Raw genomic sequence first — 26293 nt, 5'->3', positions numbered from 1 at the left:
TCCTGACTGGATGCTCAATGCACTTCGCACTGCAACCGAGAACCTTCAACAATGAGCGATCCAGGGTCGCATTTGTCCTTTCCCTGCTGACTGGGAGAGCGGCACTTTGGGGAACGGCGGTGTGGGAAAACCAAGACCCATGCTGCGAGTCGTTCCAGGCACTCTCCGCCGCCATGAAGCGAGTCTTCGACCGTGCGGTCTCCGGAAGAGAGGCGGCGAGGCTGCTCGCCGAACTTCGCCAGGGAGAGAGGTCAGTTTCGGACTATTCGATCGAATTCCGGACTCTCGCGGCAGAGTGCCAATGGAACGACGAGGCGCAGTGGGACATGTTCCTGCATGGGCTGGCTGACCGCGTCCAGAGGGAGATCTACGCCCTGGACCTGCCCACTACCTTGGATGGACTGATTGAGTTAGCACTACGAGTTGATGCTAGACTGTCAAGAGTCGAGCGACGCGTCCTTTCCAGTCGAGCTCTTGGAGGAGCGGAGAGTCTGCGGTCCAGCGGCACGGACGCGGTCAGCCCTACCAACGATCCCGAGCCCATGCAGCTAGGGCGAGCTCGGTTTTCCCGGGAGGAGAAGGAGAGGCGGAGGTCCCAAGGCCTTTGCCTTTACTGCGGCAGAGCTGGACATTTTTCGAACACGTGTCCGGTAAAAGGCCACGCCCAATAGTAACAGTGAGGCTACTATCGGGTGGGATCTCCGCCGAGAAGACCTCATCGACATCTACCCTCCTCCCGGTAAGACTAAGATGGTCAACATGCCAACACGACTGTCAAGCACTGTTGGACTCCGGGGCGGAAGGTAATTTTATGGACTGTACGCTCGCACACAACCTTCAGATCCCCCTTCAGTCACTCCCACGTGACATTTCAGTTCACGCACTCAATGGTCAAGAGCTTCCTATGATTTCACTATCTACTGGTCCCATCACCATCATCACTTCTGGTAACCACTCAGAGACTCTGTCATTCTACATCATGGATTCACCTCTTGCACCCATAGTACTCGGACATCCTTGGCTGACTCAACACAACCCTAAAGTGGACTGGCTCCGGAGGTCCATTACGGAGTGGAGCACTAAATGTCATGAGTCCTGTCTTTTGTCTGCCTGTTCGTCTGTTCCTATGTCTGTGTTACAGGAAGAAGCAGTGGATTTGTCTAACGTGCCCGCGGAGTACCACGACCTGAAGGAAGTGTTCAGTAAGTCACGAGCTGCTTCTCTGCCTCCGCATCGTCCCTACGACTGTGCCATAGATTTATTGCCAGGTAAATCTCCGCCGAAGGGCAAGTTATATTCGCTTTCTGCTCCAGAAAGGGAGGCCATGGAGAAATATATTTCTGATTCTCTAGCAACGAAGTTCATTCGCCCTTCCTCTTCTCCAGCGGGGGCGGGGTTCTTTTTTGTGGGGAAGAAGGACGGGTCTCTGCGACCTTGTATTGATTACCGGGGGTTGAACAACATCACGGTAAAGAATACTTATCCTTTGCCGTTGATGTCTTCAGCTTTCGAGAGGTTGCAAGGAGCGTCACTCTTCACGAAATTGGACTTACGTAATGCTTATCATTTGGTCCGCATCAGGGAGGGGGATGAATGGAAGACTGCTTTTAACACCCCCAGGGGTCACTTTGAATACTTGGTCATGCCCTTCGGGTTGTCCAACTCCCCAGCAGTCTTTCAGGCCCTCGTCAATGACGTGCTGCGAGATATGGCAGATCAGTTCATATATGTCTACCTGGATGACATATTGATTTTTTCTTCTTCTCTCCGGGAACATGTGCAGCACGTCCGACGAGTGCTTCAGAGGTTGCTAGTAGTGTTGTTTTTGGCAGCCTGTTTTAATTTTAGTTTTAGTCTAGTCTTTGTGTCAGGCTGTCATTTTAGTTTTTATTAGTTTTAGTCACATTCATACTCTTTTTAGTCTAGTCAAGTTTTAGTCGACGAAAACTGATGACATTTTAGTCTAGTTTTAGTCAACGAAAACTGATGACATTTAGTCTAGTTTTAGTCGACGAAAACTGATGACATTTTAGTCTAGTTTTAGTCAATGAAAATTGTATTTTAGTCTCTTTTTAGTAATGCGATTCTATTTAACCCAGTCAATATAGAATTTCAAACAAGGCTATCTATCTTATAGGCTATTTAGTAGGCCTATATTTAGGGCTGTGACGGTGGCAGGTTTTTTTTTTGTTTACCACCGCGGTAATGGACCAACTACCGGCGGTGGTTGGGGGGTTATTAAAAAAAAAAAAAAAAACTTGTTTTATATTTCCACATAAAGACGCGTGATATAGGCTACACTCTGCGCTTTGAGAGGGATGTGGGACACGAGCAGGAAAACACGAAGATATCGATCTCTTTATGATATCTTCGTGTTTTCTACTTGATGTAAATTGGTTTGAAGAGCGAATTTTATCCTCCACAAGGGCGAGATATTTAGGCTATGTTTGAGATTGCGCTGCCAGAGAAAGTGAAACTAAAAATCACCCGCGCGTGTGAAACGCGCTTTACAGCTAAACTCGCGCCCTATGTCTAATATAACAAGCACTGTGTTAAAAAGAATTTGACATACAACTACAAATGTAGGCTATCTGTCCTACAGCGTTTTTCTATACCACGGTAAAGAATACGAATATTCGGCCTAATTAAAATATTAATTCTATAATAGTAGAATACGAATATATACTAATACGGCCTAATTAAAAGCGAACCAAGAAACGTTTATAATACCTTTAGAAAATGGGTGAATGAGACGTGAGTGAAGATTTGGGAAAAGAAACAAGATATTCCATGCAGGGATGAGTCACTATTTTTTGATATTCGATTAGTTTATTTAATTATAGATTATTGAATAGGTTGTGCGATATTCTCTAAAATAAAATCTCCATGTTCTGGCGCTGATGCGACGTGTTCATGTAACCAGAGACGCTGCCAATAACATACAGCTGTCACAAAGAACCGGCAAAAGTAATGATTATGAATGTGTCAAATATATCAATGAGACATTTTAATAGAATAACTAATGGAGTAATATATTGTTAAATTCGCTGATAATCGGGTGACCAGATCGCAATCCAGAATTTAAAGCCGACAAAGCTATGGGTTCACGCACAACTCTCTCATTCGTCGTGACGTTATAACATTTCGTCTCGTCTCGTTTTGGTCAACGAAAATGAAGAGACATTTTAGCATAGTTTTTATTTTTTAAACCACATTTAGTCTCGTTTTTATTCGTCAACGATATTGCATTATGCATGTATTTTAGTCATCGTCACATGACCATGCATTTACGTCTAGTCTCGTCTCGTTTTCGTCAGGTGATAACGGTTCGTTGACAACAATATTTCGTCATAATTTTCGTTGACGAAAGCAACACTAGTTGCTAGAGAATGGGCTTTTTGTCAAGGCGGAGAAATGCGAGTTCCACGCACAGTCGGTTCCATTTCTTGGGTTTCTTGGCTTTTCTGAAGCCGCGTTTGCCAAACTGAAGGACCGCTTTGTTTCGGCCCCAATTCTGATAGCCCCTGATTCCTCACGTCAGTTCGTGGTGGAGGTTGACGCGTCAGAGGTGGGGGTAGGTGCAGTGTTGTCCCAACGTTCTTCCACGGACGAGAAGATGCATCCCTGCGCGTTTTTATCCCATCGTTTGTCCCCAGCCGAACGTAACTATGACATTGGTAACAGAGAGTTGTTGGCAGTCAAGTTAGCGTTGGAAGAATGGCGTCACTGGTTAGAAGGGTCGGGGGTACCTTTTATCGTCTGGACCGATCACAAGAATTTGGAATACATCAGGTCCGCTAAAAGATTGAACTCCAGGCAGGCTCGGTGGGCACTTTTTTTCGGTCGTTTTGATTTTACTCTCTCGTACCGCCCGGGTTCCAAAAACATCAAACCCGATTCTTTATCGCGCATTTTTGATCGTTCCAAACGCCTGGTTACTCCCGAGTGCATTTTACCCGAGACCCTATTTGTCTCCACACTCACATGGGAGGTCGAATCGAAGGTCAAGAAGGCCTTAGAAGGGGTAACGCCCCCGGTCGGTTGCCCACCGAACCGTTTATTTGTGCCGGAGGGATTACGGTCAGACGTTATTCAGTGGGGACATTGTTCCAACGTAGCCTGTCATCCAGGAGTGACCCGTACTAGTTTTCTGGTTAAGCAACGATTCTGGTGGCCACTTATGGCCCGGGACATTCACAGTTTTGTTTTGGCTTGCTCGGTTTGTGCCATTGGTAAGTCTTCCAATCGACCCCCAGATGGGTTACTCCAACCGCTGCCTGTCCCTTCGAGACCCTGGTCCCATATCGCACTAGATTTTATTACCGCCCTCCCGCCCTCCCACGGCAACACGGTAGTTTTAACCGTGGTGGACCGGTTCTCGAAGGCGACTCACTTTATTCCCTTGCCCAAATTACCCTCAGCCAAGGAGACAGCGGTGACCGTCGTAGATCACGTCTTTCGTTTACATGGCCTCCCGATTGACGTGGTTTCCGACAGAGGACCCCAATTTGTGTCCAAATTTTGGAAAGAGTTTTGTAAACTACTGGGCGCGACTGTCAGTCTATCCTCAGGGTTTCATCCCCAGAGCAATGGTCAGACCGAGAGAGCCAACCAGGATCTGGAAAGAGTGTTGCGGTGTTTGGTATCCAAGAATCCTTCTTCCTGGAGTCAGCAACTGTATATGGTGGAGTACGCCCACAATACATTACCAGTGTCATCCACGGGCCTGTCTCCGTTTGAGTATAGTGTAGGTTACCAGCCACCTATCTTTCCCAGTCTGGAGTCCGAAGTCGCGGTCCCCTCCGCACACGCCTTTGTCCAGAGGTGTCACCGCACCTGGACTCGAGCCCGTGAGACTCTACTCCTGGTGAGGTCACGCACCAAGGCTAAGGCCGATCGCCACCGGTCGAAGCCTCCCGTATACGTCGTTGGTCAAAAAGTGTGGCTTTCTACTAAGAATATTCCTCTCCGTTCCGTCTCTAATAAGCTCGCACCCAAATTTATTGGCCCGTTCACTGTCACCAAGATCATTAGTCCGGTGGCAGTCCGCCTCAACCTTCCTCCAGCGTACAGGAGAATTCACCCCGTTTTCCATGTATCCAAGATTAAGCCTGTGTTTCGATCAGCGATTAACCCGCCAGTTCCGGTTCCTCCCCCGCCGCGTCTCGTAGATGGGGAACCTACTTATTCGGTAAATCGTATTCTGGACTCTAGGCGGAGGGGACGCGGAGTCCAGTACTTGGTGGACTGGGAAGGTTACGGTTCGGAGGAGAGGAGTTGGGTGCCTACGAGAGACATTCTGGATCACTCCCTTATCGATGATTACAATCGACAGGTAAGGGAGTCTGGAGACGCCAGGAGGCGTTCCTAGGAGGGGGGGTACTGTCACGGTTTACGAATGCATTGCTTCCTTTTTGTCTCGTGCGTTTGTTATTTGTGTGTGTGTGTGTCGCGTGGTTTGGGTGTGGCCAGAGCAATCATGCTCATTCATCAATCTGCAATCATCATCGGCGCCAGCTGTGACTCATCATCACTTCCTTAAATACTCACCGTTTTCTCCTCTCCATTGTCAGATCGTTGTGTGATGTCTTGCTGTCTGGTGTTCCTGTTCCTCGTCCTGTGATCGTGTGGTGTTCGTTCCTGGATTCCTGTTCCTTGTTCAGTTCGTTGTTCACGCCGGAGATCACCATCACCATCACGTCACTCTGCACCAGCTCAGACTCACCCGTGTTCGACCATCGAAGTCCCTACGCCACCCGCCAGTGTTTGTTCGCCCTACATGTTCATCATTGTTTCCAATAAAGAGTTTATTGCACCTGCTATTGCTTCCTCGTTCTATCAGCATGACAGAGACAGGTAATATCTGTGATAGATCACATTTCAAATATACTTTGGTATCGATCAGGGACGGACTGGGACTAAAAAACGGCCCTGGACTTTGACTAGGCCCGACCCAAAGCAATCGGCGCACGGAAACTCGACAACAACAACAATAACGCCTGGCATGAGTGTCACAAGACTTTAATTGTGGCTCATATACCATCCAAACTGTAGCAACAGCACTGATGTTGACTAGATGTTGTGTTAAAAGCAAATTATTATGGTATGAAAAAAAAAAACCTCTAGGCTGTGACTGTCTGACTTGGGGCGCTTAAAGTAATTTAAAGTTGAGCTGGAGTGGGTGTCTTTCTCTGCTCTTGGTTTAAGCTCAACCTGAATAAACAAATGAATGGATTTAAAAAAAAAAAAACAACAACAGGTTTTTATTCCAAGATAGCATGGAATAGATTAGATAATATGCTGTTATATCCATGCTGTCTTAAAATGAATTTATTACTTAATAATATTAATTAATTTATGCAGTAATTAATCTTACTGCACAAATAATAATAACACATCTAGCCTAAATGAACAAATTACCATTACAAATGTAACTTCTGTATTCAAAATCTTCAAAGTTTGTAAGAATTAACTGTAACGTTACCAACATTTTTAAAAGTAAAAGCACAACATATTTATTAATATGCCAATATTTAACTGCAAGGTGCTGCTGCTGGCTGTGCTGCTAAATATTTCAGTTAGTTTGCGACATTTAGCGGCTTCAGTATCTAAATTCCGGATTTTTTTTTTCTCTCGCCTTCTCAGCCCCACCCTTTTCTTTCCGTATTTTACCCACGGCCGCGTTATGCATATTGTTTGTTTGTTTCTATGCTTCTATCTAACGTCTTTGCGGTTGGTTTCTTCCTCCTCTTCCACTTCTTCTCCTTACTTGGCGGCCACGGCCAGTGCAGCTGGCATCCAACTTAAAGGTGCATTGCTGCCACCTACAGTACTGGAGTGTGAAACAGATTAGTGGGGGAAAAAACAGGCGATGACTGCGTGCGTGGCGGGTGGTGGGCCGGCCCGCCGGCCGTCCTGGAGTACCGGCCGTTCTGTGATTCTCCAGATCACACAGATGGCCAGTCCGCCCCTGGTATCGATGATGTTTACATGTAACATAAGTTGTAATCGCTTTCTTTTACTACTAGCCTGACAGTGATCGTTTTTTCATAAATAAATAGGATAAAAAAAAAAATAAAAAAACACAAACTGTTTCTTTGTATTTATTTTAAATTTAACATTTATTGTCAATATTGGGCTTTCGGATCATGTGGGTACTAGGGTACTCTTTGCTGTGTGTGGATGACCATGTCGGTCAGCCACCACCGAAGACCAATTTTGACCCAGGAAAAACCTAGATTCTATGTATTACTGTCATGGTTTTGAAACACCCGCTAGCCCATGCCAGGGGCGGACTGGCCATCTGTGTGATCTGGAGAATCACAGAACGGCCGATACTCCAGGACGGCCCACCACCCGCCACGCACGCAGTCATCACCTGTTTTTTCCCCCACTAATCTGTTTCACACTCCAGTACTGTAGGTGGCAGCAATGCACCTTTAAGTTGGATGCCAGCTGCACTCATAGATATTATATATGATGTCTATGGCTGCACTGGCCGTGGCCGCCAAGTAAGGAGAAGAAGAAGTGGAAGAGGAGGAAGAAACGAACAGCAAAGACGTTAGACAGACGCATAGAAACAAACAAACAATATGCATAACGCAGCCGCGGGTAAAAAAACGGAAAGAAAAGGGTGGGGCTGAGAAGGCAAGAGAAAAAAAATTGCGGAATTTAGATACTGAAGCCGCTAAATTTCTCCATTTCTATGTGAGTATTCAAGTTAAACTGTATATTAAAACCTCTTTACTTTGTGATTTATCATAACTCATACAGCATCTCATTCCACATCACTGAATCCATTGAATTTTTCTTCATCCTTGGTGTCGCTTCTGAACAACTCCGCCATAGAGTGCCCTCTCGCGGCTGTAGACGGTAATGTTTTCATCTCAGTCTGAATTAATTTTGATATATAAGTCGCACCTGACTATAAGTCGCAGGACCAGCCAAACTACGGAAAAAAGTGCGACTTATAGTCCGGAAAATACGGTATGTGTTGTGTGTTTCAGATACCTGGTTCAGCCAGAGGGACTGCAGTGTGTTGAAACCTCCATTTATATGCGAGTATTCAAGTTAAACTGTATATTAAAACCTCTTTACTTTGTGATTTATCATATAACTCATACAGTACTATGTGTTGTGTGTTTCAGATACCTGTTTTGTATTGGTTCAGCCAGAGGCACTGCAGTGTGTTGGGACCTCCATTTATATGTGAGTATTCAAGTTAATCTAGAATAATATGCTTTTAACACAACATCTAGTCAACATCAGTGCTATTGCTATAATTTGGATGATATAGTATCATGAGCCACAATTAAAGTCTTGTGACACTCATGCCAGGCGTTATTGTTGTTGTTGTCAAGTTTCCACGCACCGATTGCTTTGGGCCGGGCCTAGTCAAAGTCCAGGGCCGTTTTTTAGTCCCAGTCCATCCCTGGCCCAAGCTAGCACGATTAATGCTAGTTTAATTAATTACTTAATTGCGTTGTTTTACTATTCAAACAGAGACCAGGGTTTGAAATGAAGGGGGTCTGGGGGGTCCCTGGACCCTCCATAAGTCATTAGGGACCCCCCATAAGAATTTATTTTTGGATTTTGGGGGGTCCCCGACAAATATATTTTAACATTAAAAATGATTGTGAAAATTATAGGTCTTTAGTGACGTTTTATATTTATAACAGTAATTATTTTATTTCCTAGCGGGAGGCAGCAATCAGGGCAGCTATTAGCCGAGTGAGTTCCTATAGCCTACAGCCTCACAGATTGTTGTTGTGGTGCTCCCGCAGCGCAGACACGCACTGTAGCTGAACGCGGCAAAACGAAACCTCACAAAGAGTAAAATCATGAATGAAAATCCTGTAAGTGCTTCAATTATGTTTATATCTCCATAATTGCTTATAGTAAAATATTAGGAGTTCAAGTTCCTATATCAAAAGTTGCATTAACTAGATACCCAGTGTAATGATTAGAAGAGTACGTTTGTCAACGTTTCTTGGTAGCTGTATTTGTATGAAGCCAAATGATCTGCCAGCTAACAGCAGACTATGGAAGCTTGTTTCCGCCACAGAGTGAAAAATAAACAAGGTAACGTTAATTGCGACTTTTTAATCTCACAATTCTGACTTTTTATCTCAGAATTACGTGATATAAAGTCGCAATTGCAGGTTATAAAGTCAGAATTGCATGATATAAAGTCGCAGTTGTGTGTTATTAAGTCAAAATTGCGTGTTATAAAGTCAAAATTCTGAGATATAAACTCACAATTGCGAGGAATGTAACTTGAAATTCTGACTTTTTTTCTCAGAATTGCATGTTTATATATCGCAATTCTGACTTTATAATACGCAATTTGGAGATATAAAGTAAGAATTGCATGATATAAAGTCGCAATTGCGTGTTATAAAGTCAGAATTGCGAGATAGGCTATAAACTATGAGGTGTAAAAAAAAAAAAAAAAAAAAAAAAACGTCTTTTTTTCCCTTAGAATTGGACTTTATATCTCACAATTGTTAGTTTACATCTCACAATTCTGAGAAAAGATGTCAGAATTGCGAGGTATAAAAGAGAAAAAAATCTGACTTTATAAGACGCAATTTCGACTTTATTTCACGCAATTCTGACTTTATAACACATCATTTCTGACATCCCAAGACCATTATCCCACCTTCAACACTGGTCCATATAATTTTGCCAACAGTATATAGTGTAGCAAGGTAGTCTTCAGAATTTGTAATAATTTAATAATTACATTTTAGGGGACCCCCCAAGAGTCCTAAGTCATTTCGAACCCTGACAGAGACCATATTTCATAACAAAAACTTTCTCCACTTTTCTAATCCACCACAGTAATTTCAATCTAAATCAAATATATTCAATTGCCCACTTCTGAACTACTGCGCATAATTTGAAATCTTACCGTATGTAAACAGCCTCCTTCAGTCTCACTGATATGGACCTTTTTCATGAACTGTGATGATGCGTTTTAACGGTCATCAGCATATTAAATCCTGAAAAGTATTTTTTTTAATTAATGTATGTACAGGTATAACATTAAACTTTGTATTATACTACCTTTGAAAAAAAAAGAAAAAAGTTACTTGGGTGTTTCTAATATAGCTTCTGTGGGAGTGACGGGCGGTAACGTTGACATCTTTCTCTCTTCTGACTGCAGTTATCAACCTCTGCTCTCTGTTATTTTCTCTCTCTATTATTTTTTTCATCTTTTGAAAGTTGTGAAAACACAATTGTGTAGTTTTTCTTTGCTATTTGAGCAAATGGGAACACAGAAATTTGAATTTAATGTTGTCTCTCATTCACTGCTAGGAGTTGACCAATATGACGACTACCACTTCTGAGAAACCTGGACATTTGAAAATGGTCAAATTGAGAATCATGATGAATGCACACATTCTCATCTGTACAATTTACTTGTGTTGAAGGCCAATGGAGACATTATACTAAAATTTTTGGTGAGTTACATGATCTTGTCCGTTAACTGCCACTAAAACACTTGAAAATAAATCTCTTGCCATTGGTCAGTTTTTCACGGTCAAGTTCACTACTGTAAATTGATTTACAGTAGGGAAGAATTACAGTAGTGACCATATATTTTCCTATAATCCTTTGCTGTTTACAGTAACATATAACAGTTCAAATTACAGAAACCCGTTACAGTGTAATCTCATTTTTAACTATTTTTTTACTTCTTTCTTTTATTGTATTTTCCATTTATTTCTTATGAACATTTTTATGATGGCTATTTTTTTCTGTGAAGCACTGGATTACCACAGTGTAATATAAATAAATTTGCCTTGCCAAGCATTAGTACTTTTCATTACTAGTGATGAAATTGAAAATATTTAATTGTGTTGTGTTCAACTCAAGATCTGTATGCAGCATGAATTGAAACCATTGTAAATGTTCCAGTAAGTGACTTGACCAGTGAACACAACCCACAAAAACAATATTCTGCTTGTGAAAATAAATTATTTCTTACCTTCTATACTGATGATGAACACAATGTAAACACACATGCTGATGGTCATTTTGAACAGTTTTCAGGAACTGCTTTGTATCGTTTCTCTTGATGAAGCACCTGAAGATCAAACTGATCTGATGAACATTCACTGAAGATCTTCAGTCTTTATGACTTTCATCAGGAAGTGACACACTGGCAATGAAACCAGTTACATCCACTAGATGGCATCAAAACCTTAAAAAAAAAGAACAATTAATCGCAACATTTCTCTCTTTCTGATCTCTCAGTGATTAGTCAATCTTAAAAACTCACTTTCACATCATGATACATATTTCCATGTCGTCTTATTAGGCTTTGCACTCAGTATCAGTGGCTAAAATTGAAATCTATTTTTAGGATTATAACATAACCATCCCTGAGTTGAAGGAATAGGTGCTTAGCACAGTATAACAGTCAGGATCGACATCAGCCGGCCTGAACCTCATAAAATAATTATTTAATAACTCTTTTGTCAGTCAATAGACATCTACGCCGGAGGGACAGATGTGAGTGTAGAATTACAGTCAGGAAGGACCTAAGTCAACCTGATCTGTCGATCTTAGTTTTCGTGCTGGCAGCACGCTCATAATATACAGTCTGCGCAGATCTGAGTCGAGCAGATCCGTATGTATTGCGTTTAGACTGACAACAGCTTTGCCTGTAAGGCAGGAACTTCCAGGTTGTAAAGCCTCATAAATGTAGACGGAGAGGCCCAGCCTGCCGCCATACAAATATCCTGGAGTGAAACTCCACTGGACCATGCCCATGAAGAGGCCATGCCTCTGGTGGAATGAGCTCTGACACCAAGAGGACAGCGAAGGCCCTTAAACTTATAAGCTAGAGCGATAGCGTCAACTATCCACCTGGAGAGGCTCTGTTTCGACGTGGCTAGCCCCTTAGTGCGGCCACCAAAAGAAACAAAGAGCTGTTCTGACTGCCTGAAAGCAGCAGACCGTTCAATATATATTCTTAACACCCTGACTGGGCAGAGAAGATTCACATCGCCCTCACTATCAGATCTTGGGAGAGCTGACAGTGAAATGACTTGTGCTCTGAACGGAGTGGAAAGCACTTTGGGGACATAACCGTGTCTTGGTTTGAGAATGACTTTGGAGTCGTTAGGCCCAAACTCAATACACGTAGCACTCACAGAGAGCGCGTGGAGGTCACCCACTCACTTAACTGAGGCGAGAGCCACGAGGAAAGCGGTCTTAAACGAGAGATACCGCAGATCCATGGACTGTAGTGGTTCGAAGGGTTCGCCCTTCATAGCGTCTAGGACCGTGGAGAGGTCCCAGACCGGAACCAGAGGGGGCCGGGGAGGGTTTAGTCTCCTAGCTCCTCTCAGGAAGCGGATGATGAGATCGTTCCTTCCCAGTGACTGGCCATGCATAGGTTTAGTAAACGCTGCTATGGCTGCCACATATACTTTGAGCGTGGAGGGGGACCTGCCCTCATCCAAAAGCTCCTGTAGGAAGGAGAGAATCTCCGTAACGCTACAGCATTGTGGATCTATGTTTTGAGCCGAGCACCAGCCGGAAAACACTGACCATTTGGAAGCGTAGAGCCGTCTAGTAAAGGGCGCTCTAGCCTGTGTAATTGTGTTTAGCACTCCCGCTGGGAGATCAGCGGGTACCCGTTGATGGCCCATACATGCAGGGCCCATAAGTCGGGGCGCGGGTGCCAAATGCGCGCGCCCCTGGCCTGGGAGAGGAGATTCTTCCTCACCGGAATCGGCCAGCACAGAGCATTTGATCTCCCTGATTCGCTTGATCACCTGTGGTAACAGCGCAATCGGGGGAAACGCATAGAGCGGGCGGCTGGGCCAGTTATGGGCCAGTGCGTCCCTGTCTTACGTGAAAAATGTTGGGCAGTGCGCGTTCTTTGATGACGCAAAGAGATCAATTTCCACTCTGCCGAAGGTGTCCCATAGTAACTGGACTACCTGAGAGTGCAGGGACCATTCCCCCGGGGGAACATTGTCTCTGGACAGCATGTCCGGACCCACATTCCGACAGCCTGGCACATGCGCTGAGACCACACGAGGAGGCGTTCTGCCAGTGTGTGGAGGCTCCGTGATCTGAGACCGCCCTGGCGGTTTATGTAAAACACCACCACCATTTTGTCTGTGCGGACTAAGACATTGTGGCCCTTTAAGAAGGGGAGAAAATGTCCCAAAGCGTTCTCGACCGCTTTCATCTCCAGACAGTTCATGTGTAAGCGCCCTTCCTGGGCTGCCCACAGGCCAAAAACCGGCCTGCTCTCGTAGAGGGCGCCCCAACCTGAGTTGGAGGCGTCTGTCGAGATTACTTTTCGTTTCGAGACCGTTCCACACCTGACTGATACCAGTCTGCCACCTTCCAGGGCTCCAGTGCTGTAACACAGTTCTGAGTCACCCTGAGGCGAGTACGGCCCGCATTTTCTGCCAGTGCTGGAGAGGGTGCATGTAAAGCAAGCCCAGTTGAAGCACTGCCGAGGCCGAAGCCATAAGACCCAGCATCCTCTGAAAACTTTTGAGAAGAAAGATGCTGCCGACCTTGAAAGACGTTGCTGAGCGTTGTATTCGCAGCGCGTTCTGTGACGTCAGCCGCGCTGTCATTGAGTCTAAATCGGTCCCCAGAAATGAAATTTTCTGGCTGGGAGACAGTAAGCTCTTGGTCCAGTTGATTTGGAGACCCAAATCCTGTAAGTGGCTGAGTAATAAAGCTTTGTGGGCTATCAGCTCTGTCGTCCAAATAGTTCAATATTCGCATCCCCGTTGTCTCAGGGGAGCGAGCGCTGCGTCCATGCACTTCGTGGACGTACTGTACGAGGTGCCAAAGATAGACCGAACGGCAGGACGGTGTACTGATAGCTCTGGCCCTCGAAGGCGAATCGCAAGAAAGGCCTGTGATGGGGCGTTATTTGAATCTGAAAATAGGCATCCTTCAGATCCACTGAGATAAACCAGTCTCTCGGGCGAATTTGCGCGAGAATTTGTCTGGTCGTAAGCATTTTCTCGCAACAATCTCTGCATGAGGGCTTTGTTCAAACGCCTGAGATCTAGGATGGGTCTGAGACCGCTATCCTTCTTTGGGACAAGGAAATATCTGCTGTAGAAGCCTGACTCGCTCTGAGTCAGAGGGACGGTTTCTACAGCTCCCTTCTTCAGCAGTTTCGCTATTTCGGTGCGAAGTACGTGTGCTACTTCGTCTTTCACCGTAGTTTCGACCTTGGCTCGAAAGCGCGGAGGTCTGTGAGCGAACTGCAGCAAATAGCCTCGCTTTACAATGATCAACACCCATTCTGACACGACCGGGATATTTTCCCATGCTTCCGCACATAGGGCTAGTGGTAGAATGATATCTGGGCTCTGATCATTGTATGTCAGGGAACACTGAATAGTGGGCACTTTCCTTACATTTGAAACACACGCAGCCTGAGCCGGTTTTATTGATGTGGGCCGTGAATGAGTGAGAGTCACTGAACGGGCCGTGCATGTGTAGGGGTGAGCACTGGGAAGTGGGCACAATTCCTACATTTATACACCTTCGGCGTGAGCCGGATAACTGACATAATGCTCCATAGAGATTTATCTGGGTTTCCGTGAAAACGGCGTCAGGGCACAGGCGAGCCTGTTGTATAACAGGCTCGTTGGCTGCAAAATACACTCCTCCAGTCACCTATGCTGTGGGAACTGTGAGAGCAAAACGTTTCCAGCCACTTGGCGGGGCCAGCGTGAACTCGTTTACTTTGGTGAAAAGATTCAGCGCAGCCGAGATTCGAACTCGGGTCTCTGGCGCAAAAATCTCAGATTCCACCACTGAGCCACAGAAGGGGTATGAATTGCGAGGGGCAGGTTGGCTTTCTGAACGTAAGAAAGCTGGCCGCGAGCTCTGTGTTTAAACGCTCATAGTACTCGAGCCCCGCCTTTTGAACGGGAGGGGCGCAAGCCCAGAGAAGAGCGCGGTATAATTTATATCTGTCGCCAGAGCCGGGATTCAAACACGGGTTTCTGGCGCGAAAGCCTTAGATTTCGCCACAGGGGGGAAATGACAAAAGCTTTGTTAGCGTGACCAGATAAGAGAGCGTCATGTGAGTCACGCGGCAGGGCCGGCGCGAGCTCGTGTTTAAAAACGCTTTATGTACTCGAGCCCCGCCTTTTGAACGGGAGGGCGCGAGGGGCGCGTCGCTTTCTGTACGTAAGAAAGCTGGCCGCGAGCTCTGTGTTAAAAGCTCATAAGTTAGTACTCGAGCCCCGCCATTTGAACGGGAGGGCGCGAGGGGCGGGTTCGCTTTCTGTACGTAAGAAAGCTGGCCGCGAACTCAGAGACGACAGCAGCATAATTTTTTATTTGCTGCCCAAGCCGGGATTCGAACACAGGTCTCTGGCGCGAAAGCTTTAGATTTCGCCACTGAGCCACAGGGGGAAATGACATAAGGCTTCGGTCCGGATATGCATGTATTAAAACAGGCTCATATGCTGCAAATTGATATTTCCAGTCGCCTGAACTGAGAGGGAACTGAGAAATGTGTGAGAAATGGAGGTTGGTCCGGCCTCAGCGGGACTATCCTCTTCTGCATTGTCCCCGTCGAACTCGTCGAGCACGGTGGGAGCGGTGGCGGAAGCCGGGCTCTGGCCAGCCGTGAGCGAGGCGGGAGAATCAGGAAGCGATGTACGCGGGGATTCCACCGGCGTGCATTCGCGCTATCCTCTTCTGCATAGCAGGATCACACTCCGGTGGTCTCTGTGAGCGGCGCTTTTGCGGCGCGACCCAGCAGAGAGAAGCGGAGGAGCGGGGTCCACGTTGTGAAGATGAAGGCGAGAAGATGGCCGGCTTCTGTCTGCGAAGCAGATGGCTCGTCCCGCTGAAAAGGCTCGTTGACGGCGCAGGCTTCTCCAGAGAACAGCGATGTGCTGTGAACACTTCGCTGAAGAGATGAAATTCACGCCCATTCTGGCTGGACGTGACGTGCACGGGCATCCGCGCCCTCATTGGTGCTTACGTCACGAACAGTCCCTCGATAGGTTGCAGCAGTTGCTGCAGAGCAACCAATAGGCACGCGAGCTGCTTCGCCTAGGTCTGCCTGTGCAGCAATGCGTTTTAAATTAATGCAAAAATTAAGGATAATTTTTTGGCTTCAGTATTCTCGAGAAAGTAGAACTGTGGGCCCTATTTTAACGATCTGAAACGCAAGTGTCAAAGCGCAAAGCGCAAGTAACTTTGTGGGCGGGTCTTGGCGCTGTTGCTATTTTCCCGGCGGGATAAATGACTCTTGCGCCAGGCGCAAATCTAAAATGGGTTGGTCTGAAGTAGCTTCATTATTCATAGGTGTGGTTTGGGCGTAACGTGAAATAAACCAATCAGAGCGTCATCTCACATTCCCTTTAAAAGCAGGCGCGCTTGTTCTAAAGCGGATTCCTATTATAACGGCGGATTTGCCAGGCGCGCGCCAGGAGCGGTTCACAGCCAAGGAGAGCAACGCTCTCGTCAGGGACGTTGGGGATGGAGAATTAACTTAGGTTAAAAAGGCGTATGATAATTTGGGTAAATGTGTAAGCTAGATGTATGCTTTTATAATAAACTGTCTATCTATCTATCTATCTATCTATCTATCGTAATAATGTATGATTTGCAAAAATGAAAACTGCTGCTTCTGTGTAGATGAGAGAGTGTATGCGCGTTGTGCACACGCTACATTGATTATGGCCAAGCATGCGCCCTTAAAATAGCATATGAATAACATGCGCAACGCGCCACTGACTTTAAACTATTTTTTCCTGGTTAGTGGTGCAATTGTTTTCTAAACCTGCAAAATAGCATGAAGGAACGTTTGCGCCGGAACACGCCTCCTTTTTTGCGCTGAACCGCCCCGGGAGCGCAAGTTCATTCCCTAGTTTAGCGACGTGCTTCTGTGGAGGGAAAAGCGCGCTTAGCGCGGGTGCAAAATAGGAATGATACATGCGTCGGTGTACAAAGTCAATTGCGCTGGGTGCAAGATAGGGCCCTGTGAGTTCTGTTTGGACCTCATTTGATATTTTACCCCCATTCAAAAAAAACATTGCTCCCTTATTTCACTGTAAAGGAATTTTGTGACTTTTGTTACATTATTTGTTTAAACACACAAAAAAAACCTGGGTTTGATTTAATTGTTCTGAAAGTAGCCTATGTATAATTTTGTTTTTGTTCATTTCACAGTTGAGATTAATTTTTTATTAATAAAATGATTAAATCCCACATAAATCTAAACAAATTGACAAATGAAAGCCTGATACTACACCACAAATGTAAAGTGGAACAAACATTCTCTCACACACACACACACACACACACACACACACACACACACATCCACAGGTTTAACAGCAACAGACAGCATTTTTATTGAATTTCGCAAATTGAGAGCACTTATTTGAAGGGGTGAGACCTAGCACCGACACTCATCTCTTGTGGTATGTCCAGTAAAGGACATCCAGGTCCTTTAGTTGTCCTGTCCTTCACAAAAAGCCTGTTAGCTAACGTTACTTCACTGAGGTTGGCATAGACAACATTACTGATGTTGCTGTTGGTCAACGCCACGAACTCATTTAACTTATCCAAAACGAAATGGCTTCTGAGTAAGAGGACATCTGTAGAGGATGTAGTGTACTGTCATCAACTTGCTGCGCGAGCATCATAAGGTCCTCCACAATTTCACCAACTACCTCCATTGTTTAAAATAAATCGGCGTCTGTCTGTTAAGGGCATCACCTCTTGACCGTCGACTGTGAGTGACGTCACGTCCCAACACGAACACGCCCCATAGCAAAATCCCACCCTTGACACTGATTGACAGGTTTCCATGTAAGGCATCGGAAATGGAAATACTAAGGGAATTTTGGCTGGCTACATACACAACGCTGAGAAAGTGAAAAAGCAGACATGGTAATTGAAATTGCTATTTAAATATGACAGTGTCAAGACTCGTAAGAGATGGGAAACACAGTTGCAAACGGACTTTGCAATTCCATTTTGAATTTGGCAGTCACTGTGCGTTCGCTTAAACGAAAATGCAAACGGTAATGCGCGATTTGCATTTGCTTTTGGATTATGTCACATTTTATGCTTCCACAATTGAATAATGTCCGGAATATCATTCCATATTTAAATGTGATAAAGGCGCAATAGGCTATTAGTCCAGTCATTTTAAGCCAAAATGTGGGTCAACCTTGAACAAATTGCAACAGAAGCAAACTCAACTGATTTTGTATCCTCAATATATCCTGACTGAGTAAGGAAAAAAAAAAGTCCCGAAGAATCCCATTAGCGGAAACTTTCGAAAAGACCCAAATATAGTCTATTCATACGCCTATTCATTCTTTTTCTCACGTGAATAGGGTAAACATTTTAACCTTTAGATATCACCATGAAAATTACTGACTTGATTACTTACATCAAGACAAACAAAAAATGTATTAAATTTTTTTGTAAATTGTTTGTTAACATGGACAAACGGTGCATCATCTAATTACATATGTGCTAATTTGCATAAATACCAAAACAGATCTAAACATTGGGTATAGCCAGGTGAAAATGTCTTGTTGAATCTTGTTGACACTGTTATGGGAAGTTTTGATTTTCATTGATTTACAGTATTGATTTTCATTTACTTTCATTATTAAGACATTGAAATGATCTTTGCTGGACTGTATGTAGTCTGCCAACATATGACTAATGTGTGTGTGTTTTTAAACACTGGGAAACAGGTGAGACATCAGGAGGAGGCAGATTGAAAAGGGGCTCTGACCCCTAGTCATTCAGTGTAACAATATTTTTATGCAAAAAAATCTTATCAGACATTTTTAGAAAAACTCTAATTTGATAACATATTATAGGATTCTATTTAAAGATCACAGTGCAGCTCCCAAAAATAATAATTTGTAATTTTAAATCTTTATACTTCGCCAATATCCTTTAAACCATTAGGTTTTACCCATTTGTCAGCAAGAAGTTTTTGTAGGAATTGAAAATCAATTAAAATCTAATAAAATTTAGTAGGAGCACATATTGTTTTACATATTTTAATAAGTACAGCTCAGAATAAGTATATTGTTTAATTTTTACATAAATATATCTGTTACACCGAATGACCAAGGTTTGTTACTCTGAATGACATTTTGATAAAAATTGAGAAAATGTTGTCATTGTTCCCATTATTGCAATGTTTTGAATATTATTCTGTATCATTAAATTCCTGAGCAAATCACAGAAGCAGATGCTGAAAAGAATAACCATTTTATTCCACAATGCATATCATATTCATGTAAAAATTAACTGAACTGGTGGTAATACTGTATAATCAGCATATCTCATTTCATTGAGAACTTGAAGGACAAACACACATAGTTCACCCAAAGATAAAATTTACCCCGTGATTTATTCACCCTCAAGCCATCCTAGGTGTATATGACATTCTTCTTTCAGACGAACACAATCGGAGTTAGGCTATATTAAAAAATGTCCTGGCTCTTCCAAGCTTTATAATGGCAGCGAATGGCCGTTTATGTTTTGAAGTCCATAAAAAAAAGCATCTATCCATCATAAAAGTGCATCTATTCATGATTAAAGTGCTCCACATGGCAGGGGGTTAATAAAGGCCTTCTGAAGTGAAGCGATGCGTTCGTGTAAGAAAAATCTCCATATTTAAAACTTTATCAATTAAAATAACTAGCTTCCAGCAGACGGCCTATGCAAGTCAACTTACGCCAAAAGAGTAACACTTGACGATGTATGACGTAGATGTAAGAGTATCGTAAGTTTAAAGCCTCCGCGGTTCAAACAAACAGGGCTGGCCAACAAACTCAAACTCCTCCGACATTTCTCTTAAAAAAATCTCGTTTTAGACTCTTATTAGTGATCAGAGGTGGACAGTAACAAAGTAAATTTACTTGAGTACTGTACTTAAGTTCACTTTTTGAGTATCTGTACTTTACTTGAGTATAATTTTTTCTGGAAACTTTTTACTTTAACTTCACTTCATTTGAAAGACAAATATCGTACTTTTTACTCCACTACAATTCTGTCAAGGTCCTTGAGTAGAAAGTAACATCAGTCAGTGGATGATTTTGGTTGCAGGGGTTGCATTTTGGTTGGAAATGAAAGTCGGAACCCTGCATCTGATTGACATCAGAACCCGACGTCAGATTGATGTTGGATATTGATTGAAAATAAAAGTCGGGTTGACGTCAGAACTCGACTGATGTTGGTTTCTGACGTCAACCCTATTTTCATTTTCAACCACAATACAACGTCTATCCAATGTTGGAGATCAACGTCAATCTGACATTGGATTCTGACATAAACCTGATTTTCATTTTCAACGTTGGTTTTGGTTTTCTAAATGCTAATTTTGTCACTTTTTTGGAGCACACTAGATTATAGATAACAGTAAGGCTAACATATTCACACTAAAAGCCAAAAAACTTTAAATAGGGCAGTATTTTAGGGAACAGCCATTTTGGTGTCCGAAACCATTGTGGACGTTATTGAGTGCACTTATTCAATCTCACATTCAATCCCACTACTGGACCTGTGTTCTAGAAATAAATTTGATATTGATATGAGGGTAGGCAGGCATAGATTCAGAGGCATACGGTACTTTAAGTATTACATACAACAATGCAACAATAATAAAACAATGCATTGACATTTACTTTTTACTTTTGATACTTAAGTATTTTTAAAAACGAGTACTTCTGTACTTTTACTTAAGTAAAAATCGGTCTTTACAACTTTTACTTGTAACGGAGTAATATTTGACCAGTAGTATCTATACTTTCACTGAAGTAAGGAAGTTGTGTACTTCGTCCACCTCTGATCGTGATTTTGCTCTATCGTCTGCGCTTCCGCGTTCGACATTATGTTGTGCGACAGGTCACGGTTTACTCGTCCACCGTAAATCGATGCGTAAGGCCGTCTGCCAGAAGCTAGTTATTTTAGTCGATAAAGTTTTAAATATGGATATTTTTCTTACACGAACGCATCGCTTCACTTCAGAAGGCCTTTATTAACCCCCCAGAGCGATGAGGAGCACTTCAATGATGAATAGATGCACTTTTATGATGAATTTTATGATGGATAAATGCACTTTGACTCAAATTTCACGATTTGATTCGATTTCAAATAAATCTCTGCAATAAAGGTCTATCTATCTATCTATCTGATATTGATTAACATCAACTGAAAACAGTATAGACTGAAAGGTCGATTTACAAATCAGTATTGATTCTTTAAAATGAGAATCGATTAAAATCGAGAAATCAATCTTTTTAACCCAGCCCTATTATTTTGACATTGCAATCCTCAATACCTTTCTCGTGTCCTTGCTAAAAGTGCTGCCCTAGCTACTGGGCCTGCATTAACTTTATGGCGGTGCCTAGTAACTCTCTCTTTGTTTGTGGGCATCCAAAATAAATCAGTAACGCATAAAAAAAAATGCATTTAAAAATTAATATTTATAAAGTTTAATATTTTATTTTAGTGCTAAACATCCCTCATTTGTCTGAAATATAAATAAAATGCTAAAAATGTTAACTAAACAGTGACACTGTTATTCAGTGTAATGGATGACACTGTGGTGTAACAGACAATTTGCATTACACCGAATGACAAAACATTACCCTGAATGACGAAACTTCTACTTAAGCTAATATTGTTAGCTAACAACTAGCCACCTATATCAAACAGTGAACTTGACCAGAAAGCTTAATCATAATTATTCACAACATTTACTTGTTTTTCAAAAAATCTAACAATAAAAGTGTTTTTTTGGCATTTCACTGAATGACACGTGTTTTTGTAACTCAAGTTACAACTATGAAAAGGTGAACTTATCAAATATTTAAGAGCAATAAACTTAACTTGCTGCAGCACCACACAATCTTCAGGGTGGCCATTGATGATGTCACAGACTGCTTGATGACTATTGGTTGTTTATTTAATTTCAAAATGGCTTTCTGATCCTGTTACACTGAATGACCTCTGACAAACTGCATATTCGGGACAAAAGTCCCCTAGTTATTTCAATACTTAAGGAAAAAAATAACACATAGTCCTTTTAATATAATACAGCCAACACTTATGTGAACATGCCAAGGAAGCAAATATTTTTTTTAACATGGTATTTTATACGTTTATTTAAAAATGTAATAGTAAAATCAAAGTCCGGACCATTACGCTGAATGACAATTTTACACTTTGGAGCATTATTTAACTCATATTTTGTCATTTTATTTTCACAAAAGTTATTTGAAACATGAAAGTAGACACTTTACTTGCATTTAATATGTGTTTTTTTTGTGTGTAAAATCACTTTAGTCAATTTAATTTGATGCGGACACCCAAAATGGTTACGTCTCGTCTTTGACCCATATATATATATATATATATATATATATATATATATATATATATATATATATATATATATGCCAGTTGGTGGCGCTATAACTTTGACTCACAATAGTTACATCCATCTGATCGGCCTCTTACCACGAACACACTGCTGAAGTTTCATCAAGATCAGTTAACGTATGCAGAAGTTATATTACTTTGTGTTTCTCTTTTCTCGCCATTGTTTCCTCGCCACGGCCAAACCGTTCGAGATATCAAAAATCCGTCCGGAATTTATCATCCTCAATGTCTTGATGCTGACCGAGTTTGGAGGCGATTGGATGAATTCTCTAGGATGAGTACATTAAATTCCACAGCATGCGTTTTTCAAACAACCCATAATAGCCGACTTCCTGTTGGGCGGAGCTAATAACTTAGAGTGCGGAAGTCGTTCGGCCCGATGAGATCTATATGTGTACCGAGTTTCATATTAATTCATGCAAGCGTGTTTGATATATGGACCAAGTTTTCAGACCGTGTCCAAGGGGGCGCTGTTGAGCCCCCCTGCCACGCCCGGGTACCAGCTTCAGCCCGGCTCTGATGACCGTGGGTTCTGACCTGTGTGGAAAGTTTCAAGAGTTTTTGAGCACGTTAAGGGCCCCAAAAGCCCCTGAAACCTTGAAAAACAAAGATTAAATGGAATAGACAAATCCCCCCCCCCCACACACACACACACACAGAGAGAGAGAGAAAATTCTCCAGAAAATCCACATTCAAACCAAAATATCTGACTTCCTGTGGGTCTGAGGTTATGACTGTAAATTAGAAAGGTGTCCTGCTTGATGAGAACAATACACCTACCAAGTTTTGTGATTCTAGGAAAAACTAAGCCCCCATTTTTGACTAAAGGTGGCGCTACTGAGCCATTCCACCACACCCGTTTCTGAAACTTTGCACATGTCTACTGTATAATAAATGTGATGTGTCTGTCGAGTTTCATGCATTTTCAAGCATGTGAAGAGTCTCAAAAGCATCCGAAAAGAATATTAAAGTTTGATGCGTTGCCACGGCAACAGTATCTAAGATATCAATAATCCTTTCACAGGTCTACATCTGCCGTGTGTCTACATTATACACATAAAGTTTTAAGCAAATCTGGTAAAAATAAGAAAGTGATTTCAAAGCATTTTGAAAGTGACACACTTCCTGTTGCCAGTTGGTGGCGCTATAACTTTGACTCACAAAGGTCACATCCATGTGATCGGCCTCTTACAACGAATACACTGCTGAAGTTTCAGCAAGATCAGATAATGTATGCAGAAGTTATAACACACTTCCTGTGTCCCATTATTCGCCATAAATTCGTTTCCTCGCCACGGCCAAACCGTTCGAGATATCAAAAATCTGTTCGCAAGAATTCATCCTCAATGTCTTGACTTCATTCACACCGAGTTTGGCGGCGATCGGATGAATTCCCTAGGAGGAGTATTTCACATTCCATTGTAGTCAGTTTATGAAACGATCAGTTTATGAAACGAACCAAAATGCAGTCATGTGACAACATCCACATCACTCGTTGGCCAGATGGGTCTTGAACGTATTTTCATAACTGCACTTCGATTGTCAGAATTAACGTGCGGGAAAATTCCAACAGAACTCCCGGAATTAAACAAAGAGGAGGAAAATCCGGCAGACAACACGCCACTTCTTACTAGAGGTCGACCGATTAATCGGCCGGCCGATTGATCGGCCGATTTTTTGCATTTTTTAACATAATCGGCATCGGCCAATATCCAGTATATCAAGCCGATTATTAGGCGGGCGCATCTGTGGGCAGCCTAGTGTTGTTGTTGTTGTGGAACACGTGTTCGACGCACGCTGCGCCTAGAGTCATTCTCCAGCAGAGTGAGCAGACCTCATCCAGTGCCTACAGAAGGAGCTAAGTTCCTTGGAGAAAACTCCTTTATATTTAATTAAAACCTTTTGATATGTTACTGCCAGCTATGAGAAAAAATATGAACAGGCGACATGACGTTCGGCTACTTTGGATATTGATAGCGTAGTTGAGGTTGCATTAGCACAGCAGAAGGGTTGCTATCATTAGCTTTTAAGGAAAAAAGCAAACAAACAAACACCACGGCCTATCTCTGAAAAATAATAGCCCTATGAACTATTAAGCTATTAAGCTTTCCTGTAGCTCAAACAGTAGAGCGTTGGCGTTTGCAATGCCAAGTTCATGGGTTCAATTCCCAGGGAAAGCAAGAACTGATAAGAATGTAAAATGTGTACCCTGCAATGTAAGTCGCTTTGGATAACAGCGTCTGCTAAATGTAAAAAAAAAAAAAAAAAAAAAAAAACTAAATAATAATAATGACTTTTTATTTCTATTTTTCCTGTGAAGGACAAATAGCCTAAATGTATGTAATCTCTCTATTTATGAGGTATTTTGAATGTTTTTAGTCAGTGGAATTTCTCGCGATCATTGACCTGATGAGATGATAGATAATGACAAGTGAATGATGGGTAATGAGAGCATATCAACAACACGGAGTGAAAGAAAATGGATCGAGGAATGAGAAAACGGCGAGTAGAAAAGGGTGGAGCAGAAAAAAAGAGAGAAGAAGCGTGTGAAGAAGAGTGTGTTGTTTGTGTAATGTTATGTTTCTTTGTTGGTTGCAGATGACTTGAGAAGACAAATGTGGCCTCTCTGCTAAAATTGCCAGGGCCTCTTTTTGGTGCCAGTCCGCCACTGCTCCTGGACGTTGGGGTTGCAGATAATTTGCCGTATCCTGTGATTCTGGGGCATGATTTACCAGTGCTTCTGGATTTACTGCAGCCGGAACAGCTTTGCAATGTTGTAGTCACCAGGGCCAAAATGAAACGGGCAGAGGAACCGACGCAAACGCTCTGTACTTTACCTTTCTTTGATGTGGATCTCGAAGTGGAACCTTCAAAGACGCGGAAGTCCCGTAGTGAAAGACGACGGGACAAGCTTGCATATAATGTTTCCAAGATACCAGCTAATCCCTCATGTGACTTGTTTCAAAGTTTCCAGGTGCCCACTAACATGATCCAGCTCCAGCAGGAGGACGTCAGCCTGGCTCCGTACCTCAAGAAAGCAGAACATGAAGCTACAGCCAATGCTGATGACACTGACTCTGCCGAAAGGTATTTGTTCCAAAAAGATATTCTTTATCGCCAGTTTGAGTCGACAAACCAGCTTGTCGTGCCACAATGTGTCCGAGAGGTAATACTCCAGTTGAGTCATTCAATTCCCTGGGCTGGCCACCTAGGGAAACACAAGACCTTAGCTCGCATCAAAAGACTTTTGTTGGCCAGGACTAAGGAGGGATGTGACTCAATATTGTAAAAGTTGTCCTGAGTGTCAGAAAGTCTCCATGAGAAGCCCTTCCAGAGCTCCATTACAACCTCTACCTGTTGTGGGTACACCATTTGAGAGACTGGGTATGGATATTGTGGGCCCTGTAGAAAGGAGTCGAGCTGGAAATAGATTTATGCTTGTTATAACGGATTATGCGACTAGATATCCCGAGGTGTTCCCGATGAAGTCCATTAAAGCCAAGTACGTAGCAACATGCTTGATACAACTTTTTTCCAGAGTTGGGTTCCCCTGTCAGATTCTTACCGATCAGGGCACTAACTTTATGTCCACTCTCTTAAAGCAGGTGTATCAGCTTCTGGGTATCGAGAGTTTACATACAACTCCTTATCATCCGCAAACAGATGGCCTCACAGAACGTTTCAATCAAACACTCAAACAAATGCTTCGCAAGTTCATCAGTGAGTCAGGCAAGGATTGGGACCAGTGGTTGCCCTACCTCCTGTTTGCATATAGAGAAGTTCCCCAGGCCTCGACTGGGTTCTCTCCCTTTGAGTTATTATATGGACGTGAGGTGAGAGGCCCTTT

General features: G+C 43.0%; 1 protein-coding gene and 1 long non-coding RNA gene across 3 annotated transcripts in view; both read left to right on the top strand.

Annotated features, from left to right (window-relative positions):
* LOC311302680 (uncharacterized protein) overlaps window positions 1–26293 on the top strand; it is a 300249-nt gene that overhangs the window by 170201 nt on the left and 103755 nt on the right. The gene's annotated exons all lie outside the window — the stretch shown is intronic.
* Window positions 7763–10454, top strand: LOC311302684. The gene is made up of 4 exons (XR_014629647.1): window positions 7763–7872; window positions 8007–8057; window positions 8148–8208; window positions 10321–10454. It is a non-coding gene; the product is annotated as an uncharacterized lncRNA (long non-coding RNA).

This window comes from Rutilus rutilus, assembly GCF_951802725.1.
Source record: "Rutilus rutilus genome assembly, chromosome: 13".
Lineage (NCBI taxonomy): Eukaryota > Metazoa > Chordata > Actinopteri > Cypriniformes > Leuciscidae > Rutilus > Rutilus rutilus.
Note: the sequence above shows the minus strand (reverse complement) of the source record. Positions and strands in the feature narration are given on the sequence as shown.